Raw genomic sequence first — 12969 nt, 5'->3', positions numbered from 1 at the left:
CCCATATGGACATGAGTGTCCTCACAACAAGATGGAGATATAAACCTACCTCCGATTTAGAGTTTTCATCACACGATCGTGGCATGCGTCAAAGTTTGATTACACGCCATCAAAACACAATGTTCTGTATCTCAGACACACATTGTGACTCCCTCTCAAGCACAGTCAGACAGCAAATGGTTTCCTCGACGGGTCTTTAATGAAGTCTTGTTCTCCACGTCAAACCGTGAAAACTAGGTTATACACGGTAACAAAGACATAACATACAACGTTCTTCAACATCTTCTACGAACTCTTAGACATGTGTGTGACTACCTCTGCTTGCTTCTCTGTGTGTCGCACTCTAACAAGCAGCTCCGCAGAAGCGTCAAAATAACAGTCTTATCTCTAATTGCACAGTAATGCTATATACAAATACAAAATATACATTGGAAAACCTTTACAACATAAAGTAATATAGTGGCATCAGTTACATACATGGTGCAATCGAATCAAATAATTGACTGACAACAATAATCCTTTGTTGTCAGTTTGCTTTGAATGTTACAGTGTAAGTGTTTCTGATCTAACTACTTTCTGTCTTTTCATTCATTATCTCTTGTTTGATTTATTTTCTAGGACTATGAAACCTTTATGGAAGGTGTTGAGGAACAGAAGATACAAGATCAACTGCTCAGGTTAACTGAGAACTGGAAAAAGATTTCTATCTAAAAGACGGAATGAAAGGCGGGAGATAAGAGTGTTTGGGAGTCAGAAGGCCATCTGGGGGAGGCAAGTTGGACCTGACAGCTCAGGTTACAACGTGGGTTTTTGTTTGTTTGTTTGTTTGTTTTTTGTTTACTATTGCTTCATTCAGAAGTAATACATTCCAAAAGGAATTGTTAAAATTACACTTTTTGGCACAAATTTTTGTTTCAGATATTTACAATATATCAAATCCAGTAGAGGAAAGGAAAAAGGTTTTGGCCTCCAAATGTCTACATAAAATCCAATCATTTAATATATCTTATTTTTTTTTTTTACCTGACAGAGCAGGGATAATAGTAAAGACCATTTTATTTTATTTTTTTTAATTTTATTTTATTGTTTTCAAACTTTTTATTTTGGATTTTGAATTTTGAACAGAAAGAAATGAAGGGAAAAAAAAACAAAAAAAAAACAAACATACAACATACTCATGGGTGTAACAGTATATGGTCACATTCTTCTCAATACATCGAAGTACAGTGTCACTGTTAAGGTTGAGTACAGGTTGGACCCCAAAGCAGACACGGAGAGTGAATAGTATGGAGGTAACGGTGTTTATTGGCAGACAGGAGCGGCAGGCAGCTGGCAGGTAGCAGGCAGGTTGCAGGCAGGTAGCAGGTAGGTAGCGTGCAGGTTTCCAGCAGGTAGCAGGTAGCAGGCAGCAAGCACGTAGTAGCCAGAGTACACGGCGAGTCGCAGTGTTGAGAAGACCAGGTATATATGGAGGCGATGATTAGGTTAGATTGAGTGCAGGTGTGCCTCGTCTGCATCAGCCGGAGCCAGCCACGCCTCCTACCACAACACCCTACCCAGGCGCATACAGAAAGGGGGGAGGAGACACAACCAAACAACAATACAACAGAATCCTGACAGTACCCCCCCCTCAAGGGACGCCACCTGGCGGCCGACCCGGCCTGTCCGGGTAAAGAGCGTAAAAATCGTCCAAAATGGATCTGTCCAAGATGAGGGCACGGGAAACCCACTGTCTCTCCTCCGGCCCGTAACCCTCCCAGTCCACAAGATATTGGAAGCCACGGCCTCGCCGTCGTACATCCAACACTCTGTTAACCGTGTAAGCAGGATGGCCATCAATGTTCAGGGTGGGTGGGGGAGGCTCGGCAGGAGGGCTTAGGGGGCTGGTGGACACTGGCTTGAGGAGGGACACGTGGAACGTAGGATGAATCTTGAGTGACAAGGGAAGCTTCAGTCTTACCGCACATGGGTTGATGATCCGATCTACCTCAAATGGACCAATAAACCTCGGGGTCAGCTTCCTGGATTCAGTCTGGAGAGGCAGGTCCCGGGATGACAACCAGACCTTCTGTCCAGGCTGGTAGTCGGGAGCTGGGGTACGGTGGTGGTCGGCCACCCGCTGATTGCGGGCAGCCGTGCGGACGAGAGCTGCCCGGGCCTCTCACCAGATCCGACGAATCCGTCGAAGGTGTTCCTGCACGGATGGCACAGCCACCTCAGTCTCCTGGGAAGGGAAGAGCGGAGGTTGGAAACCATTAATAACCATGAAGGGCGACATACCAGTGGCGGAGCAGACCAGGGAGTTGTGGGCGTATTCGATCCAGGGGAGGTGTGTGGCCCAGGACGCCGGGTGTTGAGCAGACACGCAACGAAGAGCCGCTCCCAGATCCTGGTTAGCCCGTTCTGTCTGGCCGTTGGTCTGTGGATGATATCCCGAAGAGAGACTGGCCGACGCCCCCAACGCTAGGCAGAACGCCTTCCATGTCCTGGCGGAGAACTGCGGACCCCTGTCTGAGACGATGTCCACCGGGATGCCATGCAGCCGGAAAACGTGCACAACCAGCAGGTTTGCTGTCTCCAGGGCGGATGGAAGTTTGGATAGCGGGATGAAGTGTGCCGCTTTAGAGAAGCGGTCAACGATGGTAAGGACAACAGTATTGCCTTCCGAGGGAGGAAGACCCGTGATGAAGCCCACCGCAATGTGCGACCAGGGGCGGTGAGGGATGGGTAAGGGGCGCAGCAGTCCCGCAGGGGCCTGATGAGAAGCCTTGCCTCGGGCGCAGACAGAACAGGCAGCGACGAATTCTCTGGTATCCGCCGCCATGGAGGGCCACCAGAAACGTTGTTGCAGCAGAGCCAGGGTCCGACGGGCACCAGGATGACGGGCAATCCGGGATAAGTGTCCCCACTGCAGAACTGGGGACCTGACAGCCTCGGGAACAAACAGCCTGTCAGCAGGACAACCTTGTGGGACGGGCTGGTCCCTCAGGGCCCCCTGGACCACACCCTCGATCTCCCAGCCCGCTGCTCCAACCACACAGGCCGATGGCAGAATGGTGCTTCCCGAAGACTCCTCCCCAGGGGCCGTAAACTGACGAGAAAGCGCATCCGGTTTAACGTTCTTCGACCCCGGTCGGAACGTGAGTGTGAACTGAAACCGCCCCAGGAACAACGCCCACCGAGCCTGGCGTGAATTGAGCCTGCGGGCAGAACGGAGGTAAGAAAGGTTCTTGTGATCAGACCAAACGATGAATGGGTGAGTGGAACCCTCAAGCCAGTGCCTCCATTGCTGCAGAGCCAGCACGACTGCCAGCAGCTCCCGGTTACCCACGTCGTAATTTCTCTCCGCAGGAGAGAGCTGCCGGGAGAAAAAAGCACAGGGGTGCTGCTTACAGTCCGATGTGATGCGTTGCGAGAGGATGGCTCCAACCCCGGAGTCGGAGGCATCCACCTCCACAATAAACTGTAAGGAAGGGTCAGGATGGGTTAACACAGGTGCCGAAGAGAACAAACATTTTAGTCTAGAAAAAGAACCTTCGGCTGCCGGAGACCACACAAACGGCACTTTCACAGAAGTGAGTTGGATTAGGGGTGTGGCAACTCTGCTATAGTTCCGGATTAATCTGCGGTAAAAATTGGCAAACCCAAGAAACCTCTGCAGTTGCTTCCTTGATGTAGGAGTGGGCCACTCGGCCACTGCCTTAACCTTGGCAGGGTCGGTCTTGATTTGACCCTTCTCCACAACAAACCCCAAGAAACAAACAGAACCCACATGGAACTCACATTTCTCCGCTTTCACATACAGTCTATTCTCCAGGAGTCTCTTTAACACTAAACTCACATGCTGAACATGCTCCTGGAGGTTGCGGGAAAAAATCTAAATGTCGTCTAGATAAACAAACACAAAACAGTTCAACATGTCCCTTAACACATCATTAATTAGATTTTGGAAGACAGCAGGGGCATTGGTGAGACCAAAGGGCATGACAAGATATTCAAAATGTCCCAGTGGCGTGTTGAAACCCGTCTTCCACTCGTCCCCCTCCCTTATTCTCACTAAATGGTAAGCGTTCCTTAAGTCCAATTTAGTAAAAATAGTTGCTTCATGCAAGGGGCCGAAAGCGGAGTCAATGAGAGGGAGGGGGTATTTGTTTTTAACTGTAATGTCATTCAGTCCCCTGAAGTCGATGCAGGGCCGAAGCGACTTGTCCTTCTTTTCAACAAAAAAGAAGCCCGCCCCCAATGGCGAAGAAGAGGGACGAATGAGTCCCGTGGCCAACGAGTCAGGGATGTAAACCTCCATGGCGACTCGTTCCGGCTTGGAAAGGTTATATAGTTTGCTGGAGGGATATGAAACGTTAGGAAGAAGATCAATCCCACAGTCGTATAGTCTATGAGGAGGGAGAGATAAAGCCCGGTCCTTACTGAATACCTCCTGGAGGTGATGATAAGCAGGAGGGATGGAACTAAGGTCCACTGGTTTGGGAGGAGAAGGTGACTTAGATAATGTGGATGGAATGGCAGAATGTAAACAATGCGAGTGGCAAAATAGACTCCAATTCTGGATAGAAACGGTGACCCAGTCGATCTGCGGGTTATGAAGTTTTAACCATGGCAACCCCAGAACTACTGGGGAGGCCGGAGATGGAATCAAAAAAAAGGAAATAGTTTCATGATGATTACCGGATAACAAAAGACTAATGGGCACAGTGCGATGGGTGACCTGAGCTAGGAGTCTGCCATCTAAAGCAAAAACCTCCTTCGGGTGAGGAAGGAGCTGACAAGGAATGCGTACCTGGGTAGCCAAACTGGAATCAATAAAGTTATCATCCGCCCCTGAATCCACTAGGATAGACAGAGGGCGGGAGATCAGATCCCACGAAATTGTACCTTTGATCATCAAGCGAGGAGGAGACGAGCAGACAGAAACCAGAAATACAATTTCTAAAATTTATAGGGCTGCAAAGAAGCACTGGGCGGGCCCGAGCACATGCAGTTTGAAGCGTTGCATGCGTTTTGTTATTCTGAGAGAGAGAGAGAGAGAGAGAGAGAGAGAGAGAGAGAGAGAGAGAGAGAGAGAGAGAGAGGTCATCTATGTAAGACAAAGATTCCTTTGATATTTGACCACTGTCACTGCAGGAGTGGAGTTGTTCGTTTACAGCTCAGCATCAAAGGATTCATGGTCGATGTAAGTAGATACAAAACATCGTGTTTTAATGGCATGTAATCAAACTTTGACACCACGCCACGGACACACCGTGTGACGAAAAATCAATCTTTGAGTTAGTTTGTATCTCCATCTTGTTGTGATGACACTCATCTCAATTTGAAGTTGATCTGATGAAAGCCCTGGGACAAGTACCTCAAAGTCAAAATGTGGAATATGGCCAAAATGGCCACTAAATGCAAAAGAACAGGCTTCCTGTTGCGTTTTTCTCATTGCACCCAAATACTTTTTTGTTTGTCTGGTCATGATACACCTGCATATAGATTTTTGTGAAAACCGGTCAATGCGAACACGTTCTGGGGGTCTTGGGGCCATTTGCAACGCCCATTGAAAATTCCTCCGGAATACGTAAATTTTCACCACTTTCTAACTTTCTGCAAATTTTGGTAAGAAGTTCATCATGTTAAATCAAATCAAATCAAATCAAAGTTTATTGTCACATGCACCAATGACAGCGTCATTGGAGCAGTGAAATTCTTGGGACATGGCAGGCAGCATCTATGCAGGCAGCATCTACACAGTAGACGGGCTTTACAAAAATTAAAAAAAAAATAATAATTGACATACCATATAACATAACATATAACGTATAACATATTAAAATATTAAAATGAAGCAGAAAAATATTAAAATGAAGCAGATGTTTACCGGGTGGAGTGGGGAATATTTAATGAAAAAAAATAAAAAAAATATGAATATATATGTAATAAGTACGTAGTAAGTGGGACCTGTGATCTTTTGACCTGGCAGGCAAGGGCTTTACAAAATAAAAATAAGTATACATATAACATAGCAAAGCAAAAAGAAGCAGCAGTTTACCAACAGTTAGAAGCGGAGGGAATATTAAATTAAATAATGTGAATATATGTGTAGAAAGTGTATTTGTATGGGTGGTGGAGCAGAATGTACATTGTAACTGTTCAGAGGGTCAGTGTTGCTGATTAAGAAGCCTTACGGCCTGGGGGAAGAAGCTGTTTGTGAGTCTGGTGGTCCCGGATGCTCCGATAGCGTCTCCCAGACGGCAGCAGTGTGAGAAGTCCACAGCCTGGGTGGCTGTGGTCCTTGATGATCTTCCGTGCTTCTCTCAGGCATCTTGTGCTGTAGATGCCTTGCACGGAAGGGAGATGGCAGCCAATGATCCGCTCCGCTGTCTTCACCAGCCTCTGCAGGGCCTTGCGATCAGCAGCAGAGCAGCTACCAAACCAGACAGTAATGCAGCCTGAGAGGATGCTCTCGATGGTGCACCTGTAAAAGTTTGTCAGGGTTTTTCCAGCCATGCCAAACTTCTTGAGTCTCCTCAGGAGGTAGAGGCGTTTTTGTGCAGTTTTGACCACGAGTCCGCTTGTTTGGACCAGGTCACGTCATCCGTGATGAACACACCGAGGAACTTGAACTCGGAGACTCTTTCCACCACAGCTCCATCGATGTGTATATATGGGATTGTGACCCCCCCTCTGCAGCTTCCTGAAGTCCATGATCATCTCCTTGGTCTTGCAGACGTTGAGCGACAGGTTGTTCTCTTGGCACCATGTAACCAAGCCCCTGACCTCATCTCTATAGGCGGTCTCATCGTTGTTAGAGATGAGGCCCAGGATGGTGGTGTCGTCTGCAAATTTGAGGATGATGTTAGAACTGTGTGTTGCCACACAGTCCTACGTGTACAGGGAGTACAGGAGGGGGCTGAGCATGCAGCCCTGAGGGGCCCCGGTGCTCAGGGTCAGTGAGGAGGATGTGTGGTTGCCCATTCTCACCACCTGGGGTCTGCTCGTAAGGAAGTCCAAGATCCAGTTACACAGGGGGGTTTTAAGACCCAGGCTCCTGAGCTTGGGGACGAGTTTGGCAGGAACAATCGTGTTGAACGCTGAGCTGTAATCCACAAATAGCATCCTCACATAAGTGTTTGCCTTTTCCAGGTGGGAGAGGGTGGTGTGTGTTGTCAGGGCGATGGCATCATCCGTGGACCTGTTTGTACGGTAAGCAAACTGCAGGGGGTTGTTTAGAAATGTAACTATTAAATTATTTTCAACATGTTTTATGAACATTGTACCTGTTGTTCACAGCATTAGAGAAGCAAGGAGTGGTTTTACAAAACAATGTAATAGTTAGAATTTTATCATTAAAAAAGGTCATAAAGATATTGCTATTTAGGGATTGAGGAATACTGGGTTCGGTGGAGGTGTGACACTACTCTTCCAGTATAGGAGATGTTCAACACTGTTGCTGGAGCGCCACTTCCTTTCTAGTTTTCTTGATATTTGTTTCAACTCATTTGTCTTGGAATTATACCACGAAGCTAATTTACTATGTTTTACACATTTCTTTTTTAGAGGCGCTATTGAGTCTAATGTTAATCGTAATGAGTCTACAGAGCTATCGACAAAATGGTCAATCTCAATGGAGCTCATATTTTTAAAGAATTTGTTGTTTATGTCGACGGATAATACAGGTTTAAATGTAATCGGAATTGTTCCCTTAAATTTAGCTACAGCACTATCAGGTAGACATCTAGAAAATGAGGTTTTTTTTGGGGGGCATATATTCAGATAATGAAAAATCGAAGGTTATTAAATTATGGTCTGATAGTATTGGATTGCGCGGAAGTACTGTTAAATGTTCAATTCTGACATCGTATGATAATACAAGGTCAAGTGTGTGGTTACAACAATGAGTAGGTTGATGTACACACTGACTGAAACCAATTGAGTCTAGTATCGAAATAAATGCTACGCTAAGGCTATCTTTATTATTGTCAACATGAATATTAAAGTCACCAACAATAATAATTGTATCGGTCTTTAGGACTAGGTTTGATAAAAATTCAGTATAAGCTCCAGGAGCACGGTAAACTACAGCAAATATGATTGGCTGTTGGTGTTTCCTGGATTGGCGTGGAAGACTAAGAAGAAGACATTCAAATGAGTTGTAGCTGAGTTTAGGTTTAGGATTAATTGATAGACTGGAGTTAAAAATAGATCTACTTGATTTGGTCCAAAGAGCTGTGCATATTTCTGTGCTGCTCCTATACACAGCCTTGCTTTGTAGAAATGAGGTTGATGGTGTGTGAAGCATACCTGTGGTGTGGGGGAAGAGAAAGCTGGCCATCACTTTCATCCTCAGCTGAGAGGATTTCTGACACATCTAAAAAGGTGACATCATCATCATCTGTGGGGGTAGACTCTCCCTCCTCATCATCGGACTCTGTGACAGGCTGATAAACTTTAAACGCCTTGACAAAGTTGGATCCATTATCAGTCACTGTTGCAACTACTTTGTTGAGTAGTCCATATGAAGAGTGAATGTTTTTGATTTCTGCACCAATAACATCATACGTGTGTCTACCGCGAATTCTCCTACATGCTCATGCAGCCTTCTGGCGCTCTAATGTGGATCGTTACTCCCTTAAAGCTTCTATTGTTAGCAGTCCAAATATCCGCGGTAGTTGACACAGTCGACCTCATTCAGCACGGTCTTCAGATTTCTCTCCATCACTGCGTAGTCTTTCTCTATGTAATTAGAAAAAGCTGTTCTGTGAGGCAGCCCGGCATTGACAGTCGTAGGGATCTTGTTTATTATGGCACGAAACGAGGGCGAGTCGACCGTGTTTAAGGGCAGCATTTCCTCTACAACATACTGCCCGACCAACTTCTTCAACTCTCCCCCACGTACCGGTTTTGCACCGAGTTCCAGCTTTTGTTGTTTGGGTGGCGGGGGACCTCCTGCTCTCTGCTTAGTACCACCTTGTGGGATTTGCTCGCTGAGGTTGACTTGCTGCGACTCCAAATGTTTCCTCAAATTTGACGTTGTGTTCTTGTAGCTTGATAGCACTTTGTCGCCACCAGCACGGAGTGTACAACGCACCTTGAGATTTCCATCTTCAGCTGACAAATACTCAAAATAGTGGTTGTATCTCCAACTTGAAAATGCGCATCTCTCTCTCTCCTCCTCCATTGTTGTTTGTCGCTGCGTGGTAGGTCTATGCATATACACTTGACGTGACCCTCATGCTGAAAACGTGACTTGTCGCATAGGCTACATGACGTCACTCCCAGAGACACAAGAAGAAATCAAATATATATTTTACTATTAATGACAAAATAATAACGCACAGTGACTTGGACAAGTAACTTTAATCTGATTACTGGTTTGGAAATAGTTACTAAGTAACGCGTTCCCGGCATCACTGCTCTCAATTCAGGCAGCCTAGTTTTTTACGGTGGCCCAGACTGGACAAACTAAACCTTGGGAGTTTTTATGACAACTGAAGGTTTCCACAGGTTCTCTTTTATGTTTGGAAGGGGGGGTGCGGAGAGGGATATATGTTTCTTCCCATTTCAACTGCCTAGTTGTCTGATGAAGTAAGGGGAGTCATCAATATAATTCAATAAATCCTAACTTGGGGGGGGGCTTCCTCTTTCAGAACTTTGTGGAAGTTCTCCAGGTTCTCCAGAGTCACCGTGGCATCCCCCGCTCTATTGGGTTCCGCGGTGCTGTTCATGGCGACCCTGATGGTTCTAGTCATCCAAGGTAAAGGCTTTGGATAGATATAAGTTAATACTATAACTATGAATCTATCAGACCGAACGATGACTGTCACCTTGTCTTGTAGCTCAGCTCTTCTATTGTGGATATATGGTCTCGAGGATAGGGAGATGAGGGCATGATTCAAGGTGAAGGCCGTGGTGATCCTTCGGTCTCATAGATCCATAGTTAATAATAATACATTTTAATTCACAGCGCCTTTCATGTCACTCAAGGACGCTTTACAATTTAAAACAGGAGCAAACAAATAACAAAACCATTAAAATTAAAAGTGCAAGTAAAAACAGCATGGCAACTACAGTGAGAATGCAATCTTGAAAAGGTGGGTTTTGAGAGAGGATTTGAACTGAGGGAAGGAGTCAATGTTTCGGATGTCAGGTGGGAGTGAGTTCCAGAGTTTGGGAGCAGAGCGGCTGAAAGCTCTGCTCCCCCTGGTGGTAAGCCGGGCAGAGGGGACAGTTAGATGGATGGAAGAGGAGGATCTGAGAGAGCGGGTGGAGGTGGCAGTGTGAAGGAGGTCAGACAGGTAGGGAGGGGCAAGGTTGTGGATGGCTTTAAAGGTATGAAGAAGAATTTTAAAGTTGATACAGAAGTGAATTGGAAGCCAGTGAAGTTGCTGTAGGATGGGGGTGATGTGGTGGAACGAGGGGGTGAGGGAGATGATACGGGCAGCTGAGTTCTGGACCAGTTGGAGTTTATGGAGGGATTTCTGGGGGAGCCCAAAGAGGAGAGAATTACAGTAGTCGATACGGGAGGTGACAAGGCTATGTACAAGAATAGAGGTGGTATGGGGGGTGAGGGAGGGACGGAGGCGATTTATGTTACGGAGATGGAAGTAGGCGGTGCGGGTGGTGATGTTGATATGAGATTTGAAGGAGAGTGAGCCATCGACGATGACACCCAGACTCTTTACCTGGGGGGAGGGGGAAACTATGGAGCTGTCAATTGAGAGGGAAAAACTGTCAACTTTGAGTAGAGTGGATTTAGTACCGACTAAAAGGATTTCGGTTTTATCACTGTTAAGTTTGAGGAAGTTTGAGGTGAACCAGGTATGAAGTGCAGAAAGGCAATCTGTCAAGGATGAGGGAGGAAGAATGGAGTTGGGTTTGGTGGAGAGGTAGAGCTGGGTGTCATCCGCGTAGCAGTGGAAAAGAATATTGAATTTACGGAAAATAAGGCCAAGGGGAAGGAGGTAAGTAATGAAAAGGAGGGGACCCAGGACAGAGCCCTGGGGGACACCAGAGGAGACAGGGGACGGTTGGGAACGGAAGGATTTGAGTTGGATGAACTGAGTGCGGTCTGAGAGATAGGAGTGGAACCAGTCAAGGGGGATGCCAGTGATGCCGATGGAGGATAATCTGTTGAGGAGGATGGTGTGGGAGATTGTGTCGAAGGCCGCACTCAGGTCAAGGAGGATGAGGATGGATAGTAAACCGGAATCAGCTGCAATAAGGAGGTCGTTGGTGATTTTCAGAAGGGCCGTTTCAGTGCTATGGCGGGGACGGAAACCAGATTGGAACTGTTCATATAAACTGTTTTGAGATAGATGGGAATGGAGTTGAGAAGCAACGATTTTCTCAAGTATTTTGGAGATGAAAGATAGGTTGGAGATGGGGCGGAGGTTATTAAAGTTGTTGGGATCTGAACCAGGTTTTTTGAGGATTGGGGAGACAGCAGCCGTTTTGAGGGGTGCGGGAAATGAACCAGTAGTGAGAGAGGAGTGGATGATAGCAGCAATAAGAGGGAGCAGTGAGGGGAGGCAGGATATGACCAGGGCAGTAGGTAGGGGATCTAACTGGCATGTGGATGGTTTAGATTTACAGATGAGATCAGAGATAGCAGAGGGATCAGGGAGATAGAAAGAGGAAAATGGCAGACTGAAGGGGAGAGGTTCAGAGGAGGGGGCAAGTGAGGGAGTGGGGCTCAAGTGCTGGTGAATTTTTTTAACTTTCTGATTAAAAAACTGAAGAAGGGAGTCACACGTGTCCGAAGAGTACAGGTGGGGGGGTAGGAGATCTGGGGGTTGAAGGATTTTGTTGAGGAGTGAAAAGAGTGCCTTGGAGTTGCCATGGTTGGAACAAATAAGACTGGAATAATAAGTGGATTTGGCAGAAGCGATAGAGTCCTTATACTGTAAGATATGATTTTTGTACATGTCATGGTGGACAGTGAGACCAGTCTTTTTGTGGAGACGCTCAAGTTGACGTCCTTTGGACTTGATGGAACGGAGTTCAGGGGTGAACCAAGGGGCAGAATGGGAGAATGAGACAGACCGAGTTTTAACAGGAGCGAGGGAGTTGAGAATGGTAGTGAGCGAGGTATTGTAGTGGAGAACCAGTTCATCAGGGGAGGAGGAGTAGTCCGGGTCCGGTATAGAAGCGATGGTGGAGGATAGGGTGTGAAGATTTATGGCCTTGATATTACGGAATGAGATGAGACGTGGTGGCTTGGTCATGGAGAGGCGGAGTGTGACATTTAATGAAAGGAGGAAGTGGTCAGTGATGGGGAGTGGATCAGCTGTGCAGTTGGAGGGAGTGAGACCAGAGCAACATATTAAGTCCAGTGTGTGACCTTTGATGTGGGTAGGGAAATCATAGTGTAGCGGCAGCAAGACGCGCCAGCGTGCACACACCGGTGTTGACTTCAATTAGCCATGTGTGTGTTTGTCACACACACAGTTATAGTCATAAGTTACGATTGTGGAGTTTCAGGAGGAGAAGTGCCTCAGTTATTCTCTCACAGGAGTTTCACTTTGCCTCCATCAGCTTTGAATGAAGACAGAAGAACAGACTGGATTTATTCTTTATTTCAACTTCAGCTTCTTCACACATTAGATTTTTATTGCCTTATACATATATAAGAGATTTAAATGTATAATCACATGTATAAGAAACCTGCCTGATGAGTCACACTGTCCAATGGAACTGCTGGTTCAGATCAGGAAAATCAAAAAGAACAGAAACCTACGCAGCAGCAGATCAATAAGCCCATTCACTAAATATGATAATACATTGAGGACGAGAGGATTCACACTTTAGAGCAGGGGTCTTCAATGTTTTTCAGGCCAAGGATCCCCAAACATGTAGAGAGATGGAGCAGGGACCTCCTACTATATATATTGTATAAAATTGTGTTTTATATTAAACTGGGCCTAGTGCCATGTGTAGTGGCCGTTCCACTCCGCTCCAATATGACGGCCACTT

Source organism: Limanda limanda, chromosome 5 (genome assembly GCF_963576545.1).
Source record: "Limanda limanda chromosome 5, fLimLim1.1, whole genome shotgun sequence".
NCBI lineage: Eukaryota > Metazoa > Chordata > Actinopteri > Pleuronectiformes > Pleuronectidae > Limanda > Limanda limanda.
Note: the sequence above shows the minus strand (reverse complement) of the source record.